Raw genomic sequence first — 23,811 nt, forward strand, 5'->3', positions numbered from 1 at the left:
AATGGTTGGTCGGTAATCACTTTGATTATGTGAGCTTGGAAATATGGTCACAACTTTTGGGTCGTCTTCATCAGTGCGAGGGTCAGCTTCTCGATCGGGGAATACCGCACCTCAGGCCCGACAAGGACGTGGCTGACATAATAGATAGGCTGTTGCATCGGTGGTGTTTCCCGAACCAACACCGAGCTGACCGCCCATGCCGAGGCTGCAAGATAGAGGCCGAGGGTTTTGCCTAGCTCGGGTGAGGCGAGTCGGGGCAAGCAAGCGAGGCACGCCTTTAACTTTTCAAAGGCTTCCTCACATTTCGGGATCCATGTGAAGTTGTCGGCCTACCACAGAGCCCGGAAGAAGGGGAGGCACTTATCGCCTGATCGCGATACGAACCTGCTGAGCACTGCCAACTTTCCGGCGAGGTGCTGCACTTCCTTGATCGTGCGAGGGGGATGCATCTCGGTTATGGCCCGAACCTTTTCTGGGTTGGCATCTATTCCTCTCTGGTGGATGACGAAACTGAGGAATTTTTCTGAGCTGACTCTGAAGACACTTTGTGGGGTTTAGGCGCATGTTGAACCGCCTTAGCGTTTGGAATGTCTCTGCCAGGTCGGCCAAGTGTGTGCTTGCAATCTTGCTCTTCACAATCATGTTGTCCACATACACTTCCATGTTTCTCCCGAGCTGTTGCTTGAACATCTGGTCGACCATTCTTTGGTAAGTTGCCTCGACGTTTTTCAGGCCGAAAGGCATCACTTAATAGCAATATACTCCTTTGTCGGTGATGAAGGCCATGTTCTGTTGGTCTTGCAATGCCATTCGGATTTGGTTGTAGCCTGAGAATGCATTCATAAATGTAAGGAGTTCATAGCCTACGGTGGCGTCAACCAACTGCTCGATTCTCGGGAGTGGATATCAGTCTTTGGGGCATGCCCGGTTGAGATCAGAGTAATCAACGCACATCCTCCAACTTCCATTTGGTTTCTTAATGAGGACTACATTCGACAGCCATCGAGGGTATTTCACCTCAGTAATAAACCCTGCCTCTTTAAGGCGGTCGACCTCGTCGCCGATCACCATCTGTCGGTCGGGGGTGAACTTCCTCGACCTTTGCTTCACTGCCCTAGCCTCGGGGTTGATGTTGAGCTAGTGCTGGGTCATGTCTAGGTCGATCCTAGGCATCTCCTTAGATGACCATGCAATTTTCTTTTAGGAAGTCTATGAGCTGGAGCTGATTTGCTTCGGGGAGTGCCGTCCCAATTTTTACGATCAAATCGGGCTGATTCCTTTTCAATGGTACCTCGGTGAGTTATTCGAGAGGCTCCAGACACCTCGATGCTACAGCTCCTTCTTAGGGATCCAAGACTTGACGGGGGCGCTCCTTCTCCGGGAGAGTGACTGCTGTAAGATAGCACTGCCTCGATTCTCCCTGATCGCTTCGGGATTCCCCGATCCCTACCGAAGTTGGAAACTTAATGGCTCGGTGGTAGGTGGACACCACTGCTTTCAACTTGTTGAGCATTGGTCGGCCGAGGGCAGATCGACTACCATGAAGGTGGTCATTATTGTCTTGGCCCTCGGCTCTTCCTCGATGGTGGCAGGGAGGATGGTGGTCCTGAGCTTCTTGAAGGCGTCGAGGTATAGCATGTCGGCAGAGCTCCTGGTATCAACCATTACCCTTTTGACCCGAGCGTTGGCAATCCGAATGGAGATCACCAAAGCATCGTCGTGATGGGAGCCCTCGACCTCTTCGGCCCCGAAAGTGATTTCAAGCTCGAGCTCGGGTCGGGGACATTTCTCGACCGTGCTCCGGGCGTAGGCCTTCCTCACCGTGGTGCTGCAACCATCGGTTGCCGGTCCTCCGGAGATGACGTCGATCTATCTTTCGATGGGTCTCCTAGGGTGTAGGGTTACTTCCCGGGGTTCCTTGAGATAGCACCCGAGGTGACCTCTTCGGATCAGGTCCTCGATTTGATTCTAGAGGTCGCGGCAGTCTTCCGTGTCATGGCCGTAGTCTCGGTGGAACCTGCAATATTTGGACTGGTCTTTGTGAGTAGCTTTCATGGGGTTGGGCTGTTGCAAAAGGCCCTTCTCCCTGATTTGGAGGAAGATCTCGATACGAGATGTGTTCAGAGGGAGAGATGGGGGCCTCAAGAGTAGCAGCTCTTATTGGTCGGGCCTCCGGCGGGGTTGCACCGGGGCTGCTGAGGTCGTTCCTCAGGATTGTTCCGCCCTCTGCCTCTTCCTGTTCGTGCGCTTTCCTGCCACCAAAGCTTTGGCGGCGATGTACTGATTGGGGCGCTGGAGCATCTCAGGGATGGTTGATGGTGGCTTCTCGATCAACGACCAGAAGAACCTTGAAGGCTTCAAACCTATCAGAAATGCCTACATGATTAAAGAAGGATGAGCGTCGGGGAATCCTCGAATTTCAGTGGCGAAACGTGTTAGAGCTAGCCCCAGGATATTTACCAAAGGGTAATTTTGGCAACACAACAAAGATAATAAAGCGAAAATAATAAAAGCGACAAGAACAAACAAAACACCAGAACACCAGATATACGTGGTTCGGTCAAATGACTTTGACCTACATCCACGGAAGAAAGAGGAGCAAATTACTACTATAAAAGAGGGACACTTACAAATGCCTTAGGAAATGTTCCTAGGCCATAAAACACCTTCAGCTTCCTAAACAAAAAGACTTCAAACCATAAGCAGGTTTTCTTGTAATGCCTGCTGTACTTCTTGTGGTGTCTGTGGTACTTCTCGTGGTGTGTCTAACATCAAAGCTCAGGCCCTTATTTATAGTTCCAAGACGAGACAACAAGTCTGATTTTCCCGATGTGGGACTATGGGACTTGCCAAACTAACAAATCTCCACCTTGGCATGTCCCAACAAAACTTGCTCCACCTTCTTCACAAAAGCCCCAACGGGCAATCACCAACAATGAACACCAACCAAGTCCAAGCACTGCTTGAACTTGTAAACCGGAACATGCTTCGTAAGCATATCAACTGGATTGTCCTTCGTATAAATTTTCTGAACAAGGACCTTTCCCTCAGCAATCAACCACTTAGCGGAATTATCAAAAAAAACTGCATCTGAGTAGGAAGTAGGCTCACCAACTTCACTCGTCTCTTCTGCAGGACATCCTTGGTGTCTCAAGTCTAAGAACCAGATACACCACTAGGACTACGGAATCGTTGTCTGACAATAAGGCATCATCAACCATCCAGCATTCCGTAAGCGGATCAATCAGTGAACTCATTCTCCAATGAGCACCTGTACTGTATCCCTAGTGTCCCTACACGAGCAGCTATGAGACCAGCTGCATCCATCATATGGACGGGTATACAGCACACCAGTCTATCCGGTTATCACGATGTCCCTCTCGAGTAACCTATGACCGGGATTATTTAGGATATGTGTTTAAAGGTGAATCGATCTCATTATCGTGATCTCATCACGATCCGATTCCCATTGCACAAATCCAAGGACATCACAATACATATGCATTTATGCAATAGTTATAAAGTGATATACGCCAAAAATATAATAAGCAAAAAGATTCTGTATCAAGTCACACGTGCCATCACTCACGTGATTGGCTTGCTGGGCACTTATGACTAGCAATCTCCCACTTGACCTAAAGCCAATCACCTATGTGTCTGATCCCCATCAGACCCCTGTGACGCTCAAAGACAATCTGAGACAATGGCTTTGTTAGTGGATCTGCAATGTTATCTTCGGATGGAACTCTTTCCACTGCTACATCTCCTCGGGTCACGATCTCTCTGATAAGGTGGAACCTCCTCAGAACATGCTTAGATTTCTGATGAGACCTAGGTTCCTTCGCTTGAGCAATTGCCCCGTTGTTGTCGCAATATAGGGAAATCGGCTCCTCACTATCCGGCACGACTCCCAAATCTGTGATGAACTTCTTCAACCAGACTCCCTCCTTTGCTGCATCTGATGCAGCAATGTACTCCGCCTCTGTGGTCGAGTCAGCAGTGGTATCTTGCTTGGAACTCTTCCAACACACTGCTCCTCCATTCAAGGTGTACACATACCCTGAATTCGACTTGCTATCATCGACATCAGACTGAAAACTTGAGTCAGTGTAGCCTTCAACCTTAAGGCTATTACCTCCATATACTAGTAAAAGATCCTTAGTCCTTCTCAAGTACTTAAGGATACACTTTACTGCTTTCCAGTGCTCCAAGCCTGGATCCGCCTGATACCTGCTCGTGACACTCAGAGCATGCGCTATATCAGGCCTAGTACATAGCATGGCATACATGATATACCATATTGTTGAGGCATAAGGTATCATATCCATGTTCGCCCTTTCTTAGAATTTTCAATGCCAAACATTTTGACAATGGTTTCTATGTACCTGGACTGGGACAAGCCAAGCATCCTCTTGGATCTATCTCTATAGATTCTAATCCCCAAGATATAGGATGCTTCCCCTAAGTCCTTTATGGAGAAGTGTCTAGATAACCAAGTCTTTATTGTGGATAGCATTCCTATGTCATTCCCAATGATGAGGATGTCATCCACATATAACACCAAAAAGCTAATAGCGCTCCCACTTACCTTTCTGTATACACAAGGCTCATCTTCGTTCTTAACGAAGTCATAAGATCTGATTGCCTCATCAAATCTTATGTTCCAACTTCGGGAAGCTTGCTTTAGTCCATAAATGGATCTAAGCAACCTTCACACCTTATCTGGGCAGTTCTTGGACACGAATCCCTCAGGTTGCATCATATACACCTCCTCCTCCAGGTTCCCATTGAGGAATGCAGTTTTCACATCCATCTGCCAGATCTCATAATCATAGTGTGCTGCAATAGCCAATAGAATTCTGATGGATTTTAGCATTGCTACAGGTGAGAAAGTTTCGTCGTAGTCAACACCTTGCCTTTGACGATACCCCTTAGCCACTAGCCTTGCTTTATAGGTCTCTACCTTTCCATCTACTCCGATCTTTTTTCTTAAAGATCCACTTGCAACCGATGGGTACAATACCTTCGGGTGCATCAACTAGGTTCCAAACCTTATTGGAGTACATAGAATCCATCTCAGAATTCATGGCTTCTTTCCACTTCCCGGAGTCTATACTCATAATAGCCTCTTCGTAGGTCTGAGGATCAATATCCTCTACATCCTCTGCTCTAATATGTCCCACATATCTCTCAGGAGGATGGGATACTCTATCAGACCTGCGTAAAGTTGAAACTTGTGTATTAGATACCTGAACAGACTCGGGCTGTAGAGTGGTGCTTGAGCTTGGTTCTCCAACCTCGCTCAATTCTATCATTCTCCCACTGTCTCCGTCAAGAATGTGTTCCTTCTCAAGGAACACTGCTCTCTTAGCTACAAAGACCTTTTGGTCCTCGAGATGATAGAAGTAATACCCACAAGTTTCCTTGGGGTATCCCACAAATTTACATCGCCCTGTCCTTGATTCTAACTTATCGGGGTTGTGTCTTTTAACATGGGCAGAGTAGCCCCAAATCTTAACTACTTTAAGATCAGGCTTCTTCCCTTTCCATATCTCATATGGTGTAGACACTATCGACTTAGTTAGAACTCTGTTCAGAAGGTAAGCTGCGATTTCTAGGGCATATCCCCAGAATGAGATGGGTAGGTCAGCGAAACTCATCATGGACCGTACCATATCTAATAATGTACGATTTCTCCTTTCAGAGACACCATTGAGCTGAGGTGTATAAGGAGGTGTCCATTGGGATAATATCCCATGGTCCTTGAGGAAGTGAGTAAACTCTGTACTTAAGTACTCACCTCCTCGATCTGATCGAAGAGTTTTGATACTCTTTCCAGTCTGGTTTTCCACCTCATTCTTATACTCTCTGAATTTCTCAAAGGCCTCGGACTTGTACTTCATTAAGTACACATATCCATACCTTGAGAAATCATCAGTAAATGTAATGAAGTAGGAGTAACCTCCAATGGCATGAGTTGACATGGGTCCACATACATCACTATGTATGAGTTCCAACAACTCAGTGGCTCTCTCTCCAGTTCCACTAAATGGAGAGTTGGTCAGTTTTCCACGAATGCAAGGCTCACAAGTTGCATATGACACATAGTCGAATGGATCTAGATATCCATCATTTAGCAACTTTTGAATCCTTCTTTCATGGATGTGACCTAGCCTACAATGCCACAGGTATGCACTGTTCAACTCATCTCGTTTCCTTTTGGACATATTTATATTCATGATATGTGGAGTGGTGTCTAACATAAATAAATCATTATGCAATGTTCCTTTCGTGATGATCTTATCATCTAATAATATCGAACAACCATTGTTCTCAAAAACAAATTTATATCCACTAACTGTTAAACATGAAATGGAGATAATGTTTTTGATAATAGAAGGAACAAAATAACATGCATCTAATGCAATAAAAGCTCCACTAGGCAGATGTAGGGCGACCTCGCCAACAGCTAAAACAGCAACATTTGCTCCATTACCCATCTTGAGGTCCATCTCGCCTCTCTCTAGTCTCCTAGGCCTTGCCAGAACCTGCAACGAATTACATATATGATAAGCACTACCGGTATCTAATACCCATGTGTTATCATAAGAGTCTGACAAATGGAGACCGATCATGAATGTACCTGAAGCTTCATCAAGCTTTTGTTTCGCCCTTTCTGCAAGGTACTCTTTGCAGTTTCTCTTCCAGTGCCCATCTTTACCACAGTGGAAGACTGGCCTTTGTCCTTTGTTGGGTCTTTCTTAGCAACCTTTGCTTTACCTTGTTTGCCCTTGCCCTTTCCCTTCTTAAGGGACCTTTCTGCTTTCCTTTTCTTTCTGGTCTCACCAGTGTAGAGAACTGGCTTCTCTTTCTTAATAGTACTCTCTACCTCCCTCAACATATTGAGGAGCTCTGGGAGAGTCACCTCAAGCTTGTTCATATTAAAGTTCATTATGAACTGTGAAAAGGAATCTGGTAGGGACTGAAGCACAATGTCCACACACAAGTTATCCTCTAGGACCATTCCTAGACCTGTGAGTTTCTCTATCCACTCAATCATCTTTAGGACATGGTTCTGAACCGGTGTCCCCTCAGTCATCCTAGCGCGGAAAAGGCTCTTGGATATCTCATATCGTTGAGTCCTTCCCTGTTCCTCAAACAATTTACGGACATGTAGGAGAATGGATCTGGCATCCATCTTTTCATGTTGTCTCTGTAACTCTGGAGTCATAGAGCCCAACATATAGCACTGAGCAAGAGTGGAGTCATCAATGTACTTCACGTAGCGAGCGATCTCATCCTCGCTTGCCCCTTCTTCGGGCGTAGGCATCACTGTATCAAGGACGTACACGATTTTCTCCGCTGTGAGAACAATTCTCAAGTTACGGAGCCAATCCGTATAATTTGGACCAGTGAGGCGGTTGACATCAAGTATGTCACGTAAGGGATTTGAAAGCGACATTTTCTGAAAATAAAGATGTAGCAAAAATGAATAACATGCAGATTTTGCAAGAAATAAACTATCAAGATATGGACTTCTATCTTAATATGCTCCCACTATTTTACTAACGAGTCACGCGACACCCTCAGCACGTGAAACAGAAGTCTCCGGCAGACTTCTAGTGGGGATCAGGATCCAATCAGCGTCTTAGTGTAACCTCGAGGGACTCGACCAATCACACTAAGCCTAAAAGGTAGACAACTCTTGCCGATCACAACTCCTTGTGATTCCCGTCCTGTTCGGCCTCCGAATCACCATGGCCTCGAGAGACTCGACCAACCATGATGCTCGGTTAAGTCAACACCTTCGTTACAAGATGAGTCTGATTTGATGATATACCCTCGAGGGACTCGACCAAGCATATCATGCCCTCAGGTCACCGGTGACATCTCTATGTCGTAAGCAAGATAGCGAATCGCGATATAGGTGAGTCTCGAGGGACTCGACCAACTCAACCTACACCGGGATTCGGTTCCTACTCATAACGATGGAAGGCCACGTGGGTCAATCTAATTGCCTCACGTTTACCGACTTAATATTATCGAGAGATGTTTCTATGATTTGGTCTCCTATTATGACATGTCACACATGTACATATTTAATATATATCTACATCGCATGCAAATATATATACATATCTAGTATGTGTATAAGCAATCACACCAGATGATCATGGACCACAACCTAATATGATTAGGCCCGAGCTAGTAGGCCTAATCACTCACATCAAGATCTATGTGTGCAACGGTGCATCTCCATGCCTTGTGATCGTCCATCTCGTCCTCGTTGGTTCCGTCGACATCTTGATGCATCTTCATGCATCACGATCGTCCGTCTCGTGGGTCCCGCTATGGCTTCCACGCTCCCGCTGCGCCTCCTCATGTGATTACAACTTAATCATAGGCACGCAGGCCCGACAATAAACGAGAAATATAATGGAGGTTCGCAGACCTCAATAATAATAATCACAAGTACACACATCACACGGTCCATGATCATCCGTCCACTCATCATACATCACATGTATAAATAATCGTCATTATGTAGGACTACTAGATAATAAAATTAATAATCAACTAAACCTTTTAATTAATTAATATTTTCTGAAATCAGGGATATATAGGGAATTTCTCAATTCCTAAGGGTATTTTCGTAATTTGGACAAAAGACAGAAACTGGAATTTCTCAAATTCCGAGGGGCAAAACTGTCTTTTGCACAGAAAACCCTAATACCCTTTCCCCTTTTCGCTGCTGCGCCGCCGCCGCCGCCACCCTGCTGGCGGCGGCCTGTGCGGCGAGGGCGAGGGCACTGCCCTCGCCTGCAGGTGGCACGCCCGCTGGAGTCGCTGCCGCTGCAGGTGGGCGCCCCCGCGGGCGCCGCCGCCTTCGCGGGCGGTTCTGCCCGCGAGTCAGCGCCCGCAGGTGGTGCTGTCTCGCTGGCGGCCGCCCCTGCGGGGTTTTTGCCCGTGGGAGCAGCGGCCACAGGCGCCGCTGCCCTGCGGTGCCTCAGCCCGCGCTGCTGCCCCGCGGCGCCTCTGCCCGCGGGCTCAGTGGCCGCAGGCGCTTCTACCGAGCGGGCTCCCAGCCCCGCCGGCCGCAAGCCTGCTGCAAGCAGATCGCCGGCCGGCTACTGCAGGCACAGCGCTTGCGCATGCGCCGGCGCTGTGCTGCCTGGCTGCGGCTGCGGCTGGCTGCAGGCATGCAGATCGAGGGCAGCAACTGTTGCTGCCCTTCCTTGCTTTTGCGTCAACGATTTTGACGTCAATATTCTTCCTAAACACAACACACGCAGTTCAAAAACCAATCATTCGCACGAACAACCTGGCTCTGATACCACTGTTGGAAAATCATGGGGGGCGACATCATATGCGCAGCGGAAGAACAAGAAAACAAAAATCCCCGATTCCCAAAAAGATGTTCGTCGTCGTGCGAAGATTGGTGCGCAAAATCCGTAAAACACAAAACTGCGTATAGAGATTGTGTTACCTAGGGAGATCGTATATCCCTGTTTCCTTGCAGATCCTCAGGAGAGGGTGAAGGAGGTCAAGCGTCCTCCTCTCTAGCGGTGATCCACACAGCAGGGTTGCGACGACGCTCCTCAAAACTCCAGGCCTACTCTGAGGTGGAGAGGGAGAGGAGAATAGGAAGGGCAAGCAAAGACTCTAGCCTATGAGGCTGTGAATCCCTCCTATTTATAGAGATCCCGTGTCAAAACCCTAATGGGTCCTTTCCCTAGTGGGTATTGGATCTGCATCCAATAAGACAAGGGCTCCGTCGGATATCTCATATCCGAACCTCTACTCATCGCAATGCCTACCATATGTGTGTGACCCTCTAGGCCCAATATCGAGCTGGCCGTGAGTCATACCTGTCAGAACTCCTTCTAACTAAGTGAATTATTATCTCTGTAATAATTCACTCGACTCATCGACTACGGAAGTACTAGGCCACTACGCCGTAGTCCCCAAACGATACAGGGGAATCCAATCCATTGGACCTGTCTGTCCTCAGTTACCATGTACCTATAGTCCCTCATCCATCTAATATCCCAGAGACCGTATATCGAGCATGGTGCTGTCAGACCCATACAGTTTCTACTTGAGTCTCGCTCTAATCGGATTCTCCCGGAGAACTCTTTCTCTCTCAACCCGAATGACCCTGGCCAGGGATTTGTCTGAGCAAGAACACATGGGATATTCCTCTCATGATACCGAGAGTGGATGATCCTCTATCGACACTCAATAGCCCTCGTAAGGTCGACTACCACTCCCAATGACCAGTTGTACTAGATCTGGGAACAGCCAAACCTATAAGTCTGGTATCAAAGAGTGGAGCACTCATACAGGACATCCTTGGTGTTTCAAGTCTAAGAACCAGATACACCACTAGGACTACGGAATCGTTGTCTGACAATAAGGCATCATCAACCATCCAGCATTCCGTAAGCGGATCAATCAGTGAACTCATTCTCCAATGAGCACCTGTACTGTATCCCTAGTGTCCCTACACGAGCAGCTATGAGACCAGCTGCATCCATCATATGGACGGGTATACAGCACACCAGTCTATCCGGTTATCACGATGTCCCTCTCGAGTAACCTATGACCGGGATTATTTAGGATATGTGTTTAAAGGTGAATCGATCTCATTATCGTGATCTCATCACGATCCGATTCCCATTGCACAAATCCAAGGACATCACAATACATATGCATTTATGCAATAGTTATAAAGTGATATACGCCAAAAATATAATAAGCAAAAAGATTCTGTATCAAGTCACATGTGCCATCACTCACGTGATTGGCTTGCTGGGCACTTATGACTAGCACCTGTGTCAATCACCCACTCAAGATCCTGACACACACAAGAAAAAATATCATCAGAAGGAGACAAAATCAAATAATCACCACCCTGCATTATAGCTATGATATTATCTTTAGACTCTATAGACTCCACTTCTTTTCCCTTTTTCTTTTCCTTCTTAGGTTGTTTACATTGGTTCTTGTAATGTCCTTTCTCACCACAATTATAACATACAATATCTTTTCTTGATCTTGACTTGCTTCTACCCATGCGTGAACTGCTTCTAGACTTTGACCTTCCTCTGTTCTCTGAGATAAGTGCCTGTGAATTATTCTGAGATGTTGCCGAACTCTTTCTTCTCAACTTTTCATTCAACAAACTGCGTGTTACTTGACTCATAGTGATAACACCATCTTGCGCAGAATTACTGAAGGAACCACCAGTGTCTCCCAACTTTCTGGTAATGAACTGAGAAGTAACAATGCCTGCAACTCATCATCAAGAGATATTTTCATAGAGGACAACTGGTAAGTAATACTCTGCATTTCATTCAAATGCTCAGCAATAGAAGCACCCTCTTTATATTTTAGGTTCACAAGTTTTCAGATAAAAAAAGCTTTGTTTCCCGTTGTTTTTTTTTCATAGAGACTTTCCAACTTTTTCCAAAGAGAATATGTAGAAATTTCAGTAGAAACATAGTGAAAGACACTATCATCAAGCCACTGTCTAATAAACTCAATTGTTTTTAGATCTAACCTCTTCCACTCATCATCTGTAATAGTTGTGGGTTTTGCACTATCCCCATGCAAAGGTCCATACAAATCTTTCCAATACAAGAGATCTTCCATTCTTGGTTTCTATATCATCCAATTGTTTCCATTCAAACTAATCATGCGAGAAACATTACTGGCCTCCATGTTCAAATACAAAAATTAAATCACCAAAACCCCCTGCTCTGATACCAATTGATGGGGATATAAACAGGAATAACCTTTGTATATGAACAAATACTAGAAGACTATAATACGTAGCGGAATTAAATGGAAGCATAATCAAACAAAACACCAAGATATACGTGGAAAACCCCTCCAATGTGAAGGGTAAAAACCACGGGGTAAACAAGAGATAATCCACTATGAGAATAATGAATATACAAATCTTAATCTCTTGCCCTAAACCCTAGCAACAATCTCAAGAGAATAACTGGGATACAAGGATCACGTCACTGCCCACAATATCTAAAACCTCCCTAAGTAATCACAGCAAGAGTCTACTGTAGATTTGATCTAACCTGTGATAGAACACTACAAGATGATTGAGAACAACCTCTCTGCATTGTCCTTGTCTTCTTCCCTTTCTTTCTCTTCCTTTTCTATCTTGTTTTCCTCATTTTCTTTGAAATCTCATGGATGTTCTCTTCTCCCACGTTGCTGCCCTATTTATGTCTTTTTCTGCCTCCAAAACATAGCCTCCATACCCCCCCTAATGTTAATTAGGGTTAGATTAAGAGGGGGTGAGCTGTGGGCTGCCCAAGCCCACTATGGACTGAATTTGTGGGCTGCCAGCCTAACAATTCCCATGTCAGTTTCTCTTGTTATACTTGCAACTATTTGTAGTTTGCTAACATGATATATGCATGGTGATATCAAATGCTTTGTGGTGCTTTTTTGGCAGGTGGATCTGAATAGGGCAGGGGTGCCTTTACTGGAGATTGTCTCTAAGCCCGATATGAGGAGTTGACTTGAGGCTGCAGAATATGCTGTAGAGATACAAAGGCTGGCTAGGTATCTTGGAATAAGCAAAGGAAATATGCAGGAAGGTTCACTTCGTTGTGATGTAAATATTTCTGTTCGTCCAGTAGGATAATCAAATTTTGGAACAAAGGTACTATTTGCTTATTTCATAATCCACATGGTCTACTGTTAGTCTTTCATATAAATAAAACACCGAGTCCTTGTCATCTAGTGTTGACCGGGGTTTTTCTTCTCTTTCATCGGTAGATAAAAGTAGTTGTAACCTTGCAACAGGTCAACATTTGACCATGTAAATGCATTTTTTTCCCAATTTAACTCCTGTTAGTTTAATACAAGTTACCTACTCTTTCACCAGCATTAATCCAGCCTTAACACTCTTTTAAGTCTCACACTGACCGAGTAATTCAAGGGCAGTGGTACAGTAACATGGTTTTTGACATTGTAGGGATATATATAATATATGCAATTTTACATGGGTATATAGGATATTTCATGAAGTTACCGGGTTACACTAGAAAATTTTTCTAAACAAAATTAATATACTGTAACAAAGAAAGATAAACAGAGAAACATAACAATTTATATGTGCTTACAAGCTAACATATGTATAAGTTGCTAAAATGGCTTGTGATATTTATTTTTGAACCCTCGTTATTCCATGAAATCCCACGAAAAGTGATTTTGAAACCCTCTAAATTATATGTACTGTTAGTAAAATGTTTTGTCTAACCTATATCATGCCATAGGAAGACCATTGGACGCTAGTTGGGCTTATAATAAGATCGCAAATATTTCCTAAAATAACTACTAAAATGACAAAATTATTCCAAAAATTACAAGAAAAATGCTATAAGTATCACCAAGAGTCGTTACAATGTAAATCTGCCTTCTTCTTTCCTAATTTTATTAGGAGTGCAATTTGAAGCTGTTTCCCATCCTGACTTATACTAAGATTGGGCTTCTCTTTCCTATCTTTGTCTGCTTCTTCTAATCTCTATAAATACCTTTTTTTTTAATTATTAGGCTCTATTGGGCTGTAACATGCTGAACCAACAAAAAATGTTGGCCCCTTCAATGATCAAGAAGGCTGATCCATGGCCAATTAGACCCAGGTTATGCATAAACTTGATTTAAACTGGTCCTCGATAGGGTTCCACGGTCAATTAACAGTGTATCAGTTTATTATTTCATTTATTAAAGATTTATTATTTGACTGTTGTTAGTGCTTCTATTTGGTTATAACTGTTGCTTGATATAGCACAAATGATCTTAAATTTTTATCACAGAGAATTGATGGTTAGCACACTTTTGCTTGTTGCATTCACAGGTTGAAATAAAGAACATGAATTCATTTTCTACAATGAATAGGGCCATAGAGATCTCAATATTAGAATATGTGGCCCTTTTATAATTGAATAAGATATATAAAAGAATAACTAATTGGATTCCATTGAGATATTTTAAACTAAGTCCCCTACGGAATGATTCCTCGGAGATATCTTGATGGGAGAAAATCTTCTGGGAGGATCTCTACGGGTTGAGGGTGTGTTAGTGTGTTAGAGCGTCATAACGTTGACACGTATAGACGCACCTCTCCGTTGGGGGATTCAGTTATTCTCCTCGACTCTCTCCCCAAAACCCTCTCCCCAAATCCATCAGGATAGGAACCATCAATCTGTGTGATCCTGTGAAAGGATAGGAAGAGAGGAGAAAGGGTCTACTCTTCGCACTCCCTACAGATTCCGCAGCGCGATCGGATTAAAGACGGAGCCTGCAGCAATCTTGGATCATGGTGCTGAGCAGATCAAACAAGATCTCTGAACGGATGGCATCAAAAGGTACGCATCGTATAATTAGATCTATGCATTAATTTCAATCCTGGCATATAGGTTAATTCCGCATTATTGACATAGCATAATTACAGATTTTTATGCTTACAATTGGTATCAGAGCCAAGTTTTTGAAATCATGCATTAGATCTGTAAATTAATTTACAATGCATAATTACCTTTATCTTCCAAGAACTGTTAAGCAGTAATGGTCACCGTCGACCTCGCTGCAAATCTGCGGTTACGCCAAGTAGCGTGCGCATCACAGAACCCGTCCCATATGCGGACATCATAGAACCCGTCCCATATGCGGGCATTACAGAACCCGTCCACGTGACGTCATTACAGAACCCGTCCACGTGACGGCATCACAGAACTTCGTCCGTGCGACGGCATCACATAACTCCGTCCGCGCGACGGCATCACAGAACTCCGTCCGCGCGACGGCATCACAGAACTCCGTCCACGCGACGGCATCACAGAATCCCGGTCGCACACGGCCAGAATCCGTCCATGCGACGGTCGGCCGCACGCAGGCAGACAGCCCAGGTGGCGGCCATGCGTGAGTTGGCCGTGCACAGGCGGCGGCCGAGTGCTGGCAGCAGCCACCCGCGGGCAGGAACCGTCGCAGCGGCACCGGCCGCGCATGAGCAGTAGCAGCCCTGTGGCGGCAGTGGCCGCGCACAGGCTAGATCTACCGCTGGCAGCCGCGCACAGGCGGTCGCTGGCATCCGCGCACAAGCGGTAGCTCGCAGCCGCGTACAGGCGGCCAGGCCGCAGGCAGTAGCGGCAGCGCCGCTCGCGCAGGCGGTGGTAGCGACGATGGCAGATTAGGGTTTTGGTATATTTACGATTTTGTCCTCGAGGCTAGGGTTTTGAAAAATTACAGTTTTACCCTTTGCAAATATCGTAATTACAGTTTATGTTCTGTCAACATATTTACGGTTTTGCCCTCGGGTCTAATTTCTGCCAAATTACAGTTCTGCCATTCGCATATTTTCTATTTATTTCCTATCAAATATTTTCGTTTTTTATCATTATGAAATTGAGAAATTTAGGTTATATTATCAATTATAAGATTGATAAATATCATTTATTATAATTATGATTAATTTTAATCATGATTATATTTTTTGATTATTTGATTGGATTTAATTTTGATTAAAAAAAAAGACTATAAATTATGGTTTATTTTATGGTTTTCTCGTATGAATTATTCATTATATATGTGGTAAATAAAATTAAAATCCAATTATTATTTTTAGAATTTTCATTTATTTATTCACATGTATATGCTTGAAATTATCATATGAGTTTTATTAAAGTTCAATAATTGTTATGGTTATTTATTATTGAACTGCTTAGCATTAAATTTTAATAATTATTATTGTTATTTATTATTGAATTACTTTGCTTTAATGTTCAATAATTGTTATGGTTATTTATTATTGAACTACTTAGCATTAAATTTCAATAATAATAATTATTATTTATTATTGAATTACTTTGCTTTAATGTTCAATAATTGTTATGGTTATTTATTATTGAACTGCTTTACATAAATGTTCAATAATTATTATGGTTATTTATTATTGAATTACTTTACATAAATGTTCAATAAGTGTTATGGTTATTTATTATTGAACTGCTTTACATAAATGTTCAATAATTATTTTTGTTATTTAATTATTGAACTGTTTAGCAAAATTAAAGAAATATTGATGAAAATTATTTGTAATTTATTTCCCTAAGTTTTATCTGACTAGTAGCTGCCAAAGTGGCCTAGGATGATAAACTTTTGTGATATGAATTACAATAAAAGTTTTGTCATTTATAGGACATTTTTATTTTATATTATTGCATTAGTCTTGAAGTCACCAAATGACCTAGACTAATGACTTATAAAATAATATTAAAGAATTAATCCTAAATGACATTAAGGAAATAATATTCATAATGGCACATATAATTATGAGATTTAGATAATCCCAAAGGAGAATCTAATTCAAATAATTATGTGATGGGGTAGGATGATACTATTTTAGATATCCTTGCAGTTTAGGGTTGTATACCCAAAGGTAACAATACCTATTCCTCAAGGATGGTATCAGTCCTCCAAAATATTCTTGAGTGAACATTAGATATGTCAATATTTCACCCAAAGGTGTAATATAGATGATATCAATAGTTCATTAATTTTTGACAAACTCAAAGCATTAATGTTGTTATATATCTTTTTGCAGTGGTACTTCCGCATATGCATTCATATGCTTCAAGTGTCCCTGTACTATCTGGATCAAATTATTCAGAATGGTTAGAGCATGTGCAATTCACACTGGGTGTATTAGATCTTGATCTAGCATTACTTGTTGAAAAGCCTACAGACTTGACTGATGAAAGTACTGCAAAACAAGTTAATGAAATGAAGGCTTAGGAAAGATCTGATAGGCTTAGTTTAATGTTCATAAGAATGACAATTACAAATAATATAAAGACTTCATTACCGATTGCAACTAGCGCAAAGGAATATTTAAAGGTTATTGAAGACAGATTTAAATCTGCTGATAAGTCATTGGCTGGCACATTGATGAAAGAACTGACTACGGCTCAGTATGATGGTACTCGAGGAATTCAGGATCATATCCTCAATATGGCTGACAAAGCTGCAAAACTTAAAACATTAGGCATGAATGTTGATGAATCTTTCCTCGTGCAATTTATTCTTAATTCTCTTCCTTCTCAGTTTGGCCCATTCAAGATTCACTACAATACAAATAAGGATAAGTAGGACTTGAATGAGTTGACTAGCATGTGTGTTCAGGAAGAATTGAGATTAAGGCAGGAAAATTCATATAATGTCATGACGACTACTCAAGGAGGTGGTAATAAGAAAAGAAAGTTGAAGCATCATCCATCAAAGAGATTTGCTAAGTCTGGAAATGTTAAACAGACTAATGAAAAGAAAGCCTTTACTGTAAAGTGCTTCTTTTGTGGCAAGAAAGGACATGTGAAGAAGGATTGCATTAAACGCAAGACTCGGTTCGAAAAGAAAGGTATTAACTCGACCTTTGTATGTTTCGAATTAAACATTACAGAAGTTCCTTCTAACACTTGGTGGATTGATTCCGGTGCTTCAACTCATGTTACAAATAACATGTAGGGATTCCTTTCAATTCGGAAACCAAAAGAACATGAAAGATTCATCATTATGGGAAATCGTCTTAAAGCAAAAGTGATATCAATGGGAACTTATCGTCTACGCTTAGAGACGGGTCACTTGATGGATCTTGTTGACACATGTTATGTTCCTACAATTTTTAGAAATTTGATTTCTTTTTCTAGAATTGATGAGTTGGGATATTGTATTTCTTTTGGTAGTGGCAAACTCAGCATATTTTACGATTCAATAAAAGTTGGTTCTGGAATTCTTTGTGATGGTTTGTACAGAATTAATTTGGATCTTGAGTTTGCAAAGACACTAATGACCCTGCAATCAAATGTTGGATTGAAACGTAGTTTCAATAATGAAAGATCTTCTATATTGTGGCATAGACGATTGGGGCATATCTCCAAGGAAAGAATTGAAAGATTAGTGAAGGATAATATTTTGGAACATTTAGACTTCACTGATTTTGATATTTGTATAGATTGCATTAAGGGAAAGCAAACTAAACAAATAAAGAAAAATGCCACAAGAAGTAAAGAACTCCTTGAGATTATTCATACTGATATCTGCGGACCACTCCATATTCCTTGTTTTAGTGGAGAAAAATATTTCATCACATTTATAGATGATCTGTCCAGATATGACAAAGTTTATCTAATACATGAAAAGTCTCAAGCCGTTGATACTCTTGAAGTATACATAAATGAGGTTGAGAGACAATTAGATAGAAAAGTTAAAATTGTTAGATCTGACAGAGGTGGTGAATTTTATGGCAGATATGATGGATCTGATCAGAATATTGGTCCTTTTGCTAGATTCCTAGAACAACGGGGTATTTGTGCTCAATATGCATTACCAGGTGTGCCACAGCAGAACGGTATTGCTGAAAGGCGAAATCGTACTCTGATTGATATGGTTAGGAGCATGATGAGTTATTCCTCTGTACCTGAGTCGATGTGGGGTGAAGCTCTTAGGACAGCTATGTATATCTTGAACAGGGTTCCTAGTAAGTCAGTTTCATCGACTCCATTTGAGTTATGGACTGGTAGGAAGCCCAGTATGAGACATTTACATATTTGGGAATGTCCTGCAGAGATAAGAGTATTCAATCCACATGAAAAGAAATTGGATCCAAGAACTATTTCAGGATATTTTATTGGTTATCCAGAAAAATACAAGGGATACAGATTTTATTGCCCTAATCATAGTATGAGAATAGTAGAATCTGGTAATGCAAAATTCCTAGAAAATGGTGAAATCAGTGGGAGTGAAAAATCTTGAAGGATTAATTTTGATATTAAGGAGATTCAAGTTAATTCTCTCATATCATCTCTGTCCAAGAGATTGTTGTTCCTCAAATCAATGAGAGTATTGATGGGGGTGAACAACAAAATAACATCCAAGAACTCTCACATGATGTTGATGTCGCCGCTGATGATCTTGTAGAACAATCACAATTGGCAGATTTGAGAAGATCTCAAAGGAAAAGGAAACATGCCATTTCTGATGATTATGTTGTATATCTACAAGAATCAGATTATGATATAGGAATAAAAAGAGACCCCTTATCGTTTTCACAAGCCATAGAAAGTAACGATTCTAAAAAATGGTATGATGCAATGAAAGAAGAGTTAAAATCAATGGTACAGAATGATGTCTGGGATCTCGTTGAATTGCCCAATGATTGTAAAAGAGTCGGTTGTAAATGGGTCTTTAAGACAAAACGTGACTCAACGGGCAATATCGAACGATATAAAGCCAGACTTGTGGCCAAAGGTTTTTCTCAGAAGGAAGGCATCGACTATAATGAGACTTTTTCTCCTGTTTCTAAAAAGGACTCATTGAGAATCGTTATGGCATTAATAGCTCATTATGATCTTGAGTTGCATCAGATGGATGTGAAAACAGCATTTCTGAATGGGGATCTGGATGAGGAAATCTATATGGAACAACCCGAAGGATTCATAGAAAAGGGAAAAGAAAGTTGGGCTTGTAAACTTAAGAAATCCATTTATGGCCTTAAACAAGCTTCCAGACAATGGTATATAAAGTTTCATAATACCATTACTTCCTTCGGATTTAAGGAAAACACTGTTGATCAGTGTATATACCTGAAGGTAAGTGGGAGCAAGTTTATTATATTAGTCTTATATGTGGATGATATTTTACTTGCCAGTAGTGATCTTGGTTTATTGCACGAAACCAAGATATTTCTCAACAAGAACTTTAAGATGGTTGATATGAATGAGGCATCCTATGTCATTGGCATTGAGATATTAAGGGATAAATCTCAAGGATTATTAGGATTGTCTCAGAAAGGATATATTGATCGTATCTTGGAGAGATTTAATATGCAGCTTTGCTCAACCAATGATGTACCTATTACTAAAGGTGAAAAATTCAGTCAAAATCAGTGCCAAAGAAATGACTTAGAAAAGAATCAAATGAAAAATATTCCTTATGGATGCGTAGTTGGAAGTCTATTATATGCTCAAACCTGTACAAGACCAGATATCAATTTTGCAGTTGCAATGCTGGGAAGATATCAAAGCAACCCAGGAATGGAATATTGGAAAGCTGCAAAGAAAGTAATGAGATATCTACATGGGACAAAAGATTATATGCTCACATACAGGAGATCTGATCAGCTTGAAGTAACTGAATATTCAGATGCTGATTTTGCAAATTGCCTCGACAGCAGGAAGTCCACTTCAGGATTTGTATTTATGTTAGCTAGTGGGGCAATTTCTTGGAAAAGTGTAAAGCAATCGCTTATTGCATCATCAACAATGGAAGCTGAATTTGTGGCATGCTTTGAGGCCACAAATCAAGCTTTATGGCTGCGAAATTTTATCTCAAGACTTGGTGTGGTCGACTTAATTGCCAAGCCGCTGAAGATATTTTGTGATAACACCGTAACAGTTTTCTTCTCTAAGAATGGCAAGTACTCTAGTGGTTCCAAGCACATTGAAATAAAGTACTTGGTGGTTAGAGAAAGAGTCCAGAAACACCAAGTGTCAATTGAGAAGTTGAGCACCACTATGATGATTGCTGATCCATTGACAAAAGCCTTACAGTGCAAAATACTCAAAGAACATGTTCTTAGAATGGGGCTTGTGAGCAAGTCATAAAGGATATGGTGATGCATGTTTATGTGGATGCTATTATTGACATTTTACTTAATTAAAGTTATCTGTTTCTGCTATCCTGTTTATATTTATGTTTATGCATATTATGGTTGAATGTAATAACAGGATTGTCTTGACAAGACAAATTACAGGGGTCATTATGGACTATGTTAGGAAATACTAACAATGTTGTGGTATATAGAAGGGAGTATGACATTGATGAAATACAACCGCTATGACTCGCATTGATAGTTGGACTTAATATAGTATTATTGTGTTTATTGGACTTATTGGCTTATTTTTAAAACATGGCCATGTATAAAATGCTTTTCAAAATTTTTTGGAATCCAATTAGGTAAAATTGTTTTCAAACAAATTTTTGTTTTGTTTGTTTTGATTTTGTATCTCTTTTATATCTTATCAATTAATGGGCCAAGTGGGAGAATGTTAGAATATGTGACCCTTTTATAATTGAATAAGATATATAAAAGAATAACTAATTGGGTTCCGTTGTGATATTTTAGCCAATATAGACTAATTGGGTGTGTTAGTGTGTTAGAGCGTCATAACGTTGACACGTATAGACGCACCTCTCCGTTGGGGGATTCAGTTATTCTCCTTGACTCTCTCCCTAAAACCCTCTCCCCAAATCCATCAATCTGTGTGATCCTGTGAAAGGATAGGAAGAGAGGAGAAAGGGTCTACTCTTCGCACTCCCTGCAGATTCCGTAGCGCGATCGGATTAAAGACGGAGCCTGCAGCAATCTTGGATCTCGGTGCTGAGCAGATCAAACAAGATCTCTAAACGGATGGCATCAAAAGGTACGCATCGTATAATTAGATCTATGCATTCATTTCAATCCTGACATATAGGTTAATTCCGCATTATTGACATAACATAATTACATATTTTTATGCTTACACTCTAAGACAGGTTCTTCTTCATAGCCAAGGTCAAAGTGATCAAATTGTACAAGAAACTCGTTTATGGGAAGAAGGTGCTCAGGTTGTCATCTTCCTTCTAGTACGTAACTCCATCTCCATCAGTTGTACATGTAATTTTTTATATTTAATCGTGACTTTTTCTGTTTGCAGAAAACTTTTACAATGAGGAAAAAGGAAGGACTAGCAGAGTACATATATTTTCCTGAGCCTGACCTACCTGAAGTTATTCTGACAAAAGACTATGTTGACAAAATTCAACAAGTTTTGCCTGAGCTCCCAGAAGCAAAACGCAGACGATATGAAAAATTGGGTCTCAACATGCAAGATGTTCTCTTTCTTGCCAATGACAATCATGTAAGTATCAATTATGAATGGTAAGTAACTTTAGAAATAGTAGCTGTTTTTTGTTAAGCTGGTAAAAGATGACCACACTGAGCATATAAATTTCTCAGGTTGCTGAATTTTTTGATGCTTCTGTTGAGAATGGTGCTGATGCAAAGTTGGCTGCCAACTGGATTATGGGCGACATTGCAGCTTTTCTGAAGAATGAATGACTTTCAATGAATGAAATCAAATTAACACCAGTAGAGCTTTCTGAGTTAATAACTTCAATAAAAAATGGAACCATTAGTGGGAAGATTGGGAAGGAGGTAAAAGTGTGATCTTTTGCACTTCCTTGGTATGAACATTTTATTCAATACTTTTATTATGGCACATCTGATGTAAATGAAACTGTTAAAGATAACTAACTAGCTACTTGTCTCATCAAGAAAAATGGTTGTGGTCTCCTAATTTTTTTCTTTATTGTCACATTTTCACTACCTGGTGTGTTAAGCTAATTGTTACTTGTTGGCATTCTCACTGGGAATCTGACTTTAATTAAGCATACTATGTTTCTTTTCGGAGAAACAATCAATCGTTGGTTATTTCTCTTTTGCCTTGTGCTTTGACCTTAAATCTTATGTGATATCACATTTTTAATTGGGTTAAATGCTCTTTCTGATAAGTTTTCTAAGAACATGATAATATCATAAAAGTCATTATATTGATAAATAACTTATATATGATAAAGTCGTTTGGCTTTATATCTGTTGATCACACTGAGTAGCTCTCTCATATATCCTCCTACCAAATAACTCACAAACTACAACCAAACCAACATGACTGCAATTTATTTATTTATGGTCTTACTGTGGTGGCTTTTATAGGAAAGGATGCTAGTGTTGTTCCTATGTATGCATTCATGTGTCACATGCTAAAACATCCATACATGGAGTTCAAATAACACATTGTGTGCATCACAAAAGTTTAGTGCTGTCTCATTTTACCCCTTTTTTTCATTAGTTTTATTGATTCAATGTCCGCAGATACTTTTTGAGCTTTTATCAAAAGGTGGAACGGTAAAGTCATTGATAGAAGAGAAGGATTTAGTTCAGGCAAGTATAGTTTATTCAGATGCATGATAACATTAGATAATTTACTGATGCGAACAATTCCAATTAACTTGTAAGCTTCTTTTCTGCATATTTTGACATATTTTCATGCCTTTTATACTTCTGTTCAGATGCATGATAACATTAGATAATTTACTGATGCGAACAATTCCAGTTAACTTCTAAGCTTCTTTTCTGCATATTTTAACATATTTTCATGCCTTAAATAGTGAGTCACTGAAACAAGTGATCTTTTCTGCATATTTTGACATATTTTCATGCCTTAAATAGTGAGTCACTGAAACAAGTGATGCACTTAGCACATGTAGTTTTTGTGTATGCCCCACAATCCAACTAAGGAGCTTATATGATTTTGGAAATCATTGTTCTTCTCAATATTAAAGAGAGATGATGTAGTCCGTGCATATGCATCTGGTTATCAACCAAATGATAACTAAGTCTAGTATTTCTTAGTCTCTTCAGGATTTTAAGCACCGAAACTATTTTGAGTTCTAGTAATTATGAACAGAGAGCACTTGTTAATGTTTTTTTCTATTGTAAGCAGTTACACAATTTGTTTTTATTTTCAATTGTCTGTAGTAGACCTTTAATTGTTTCCATTTTAGATTTTTTTGCTTCTTATGTAGTAGTAGACAAGGATGAGTGCTAGGCATGTTCTAACAATTATTTCAAGTCAAAAACTGTGTTCCACATGCAATGAGACGTGTGTCTGGACATGTGATAGGCCT

General features: G+C 41.0%; 1 pseudogene; it reads left to right on the plus strand.

Annotated features, from left to right (window-relative positions):
* The first annotated feature begins 1,722 nt into the window (after positions 1-1,722).
* On the plus strand, positions 1,723-23,214 carry LOC135650629 (glutamyl-tRNA(Gln) amidotransferase subunit B, chloroplastic/mitochondrial-like; annotated as a pseudogene).
* The last annotated feature ends 597 nt before the right edge of the window (positions 23,215-23,811 follow it).

The sequence above is a fragment of the Musa acuminata genome, chromosome BXJ3-10 (assembly GCF_036884655.1).
Source record: "Musa acuminata AAA Group cultivar baxijiao chromosome BXJ3-10, Cavendish_Baxijiao_AAA, whole genome shotgun sequence".
NCBI classification, from domain to species: domain Eukaryota; kingdom Viridiplantae; phylum Streptophyta; class Magnoliopsida; order Zingiberales; family Musaceae; genus Musa; species Musa acuminata.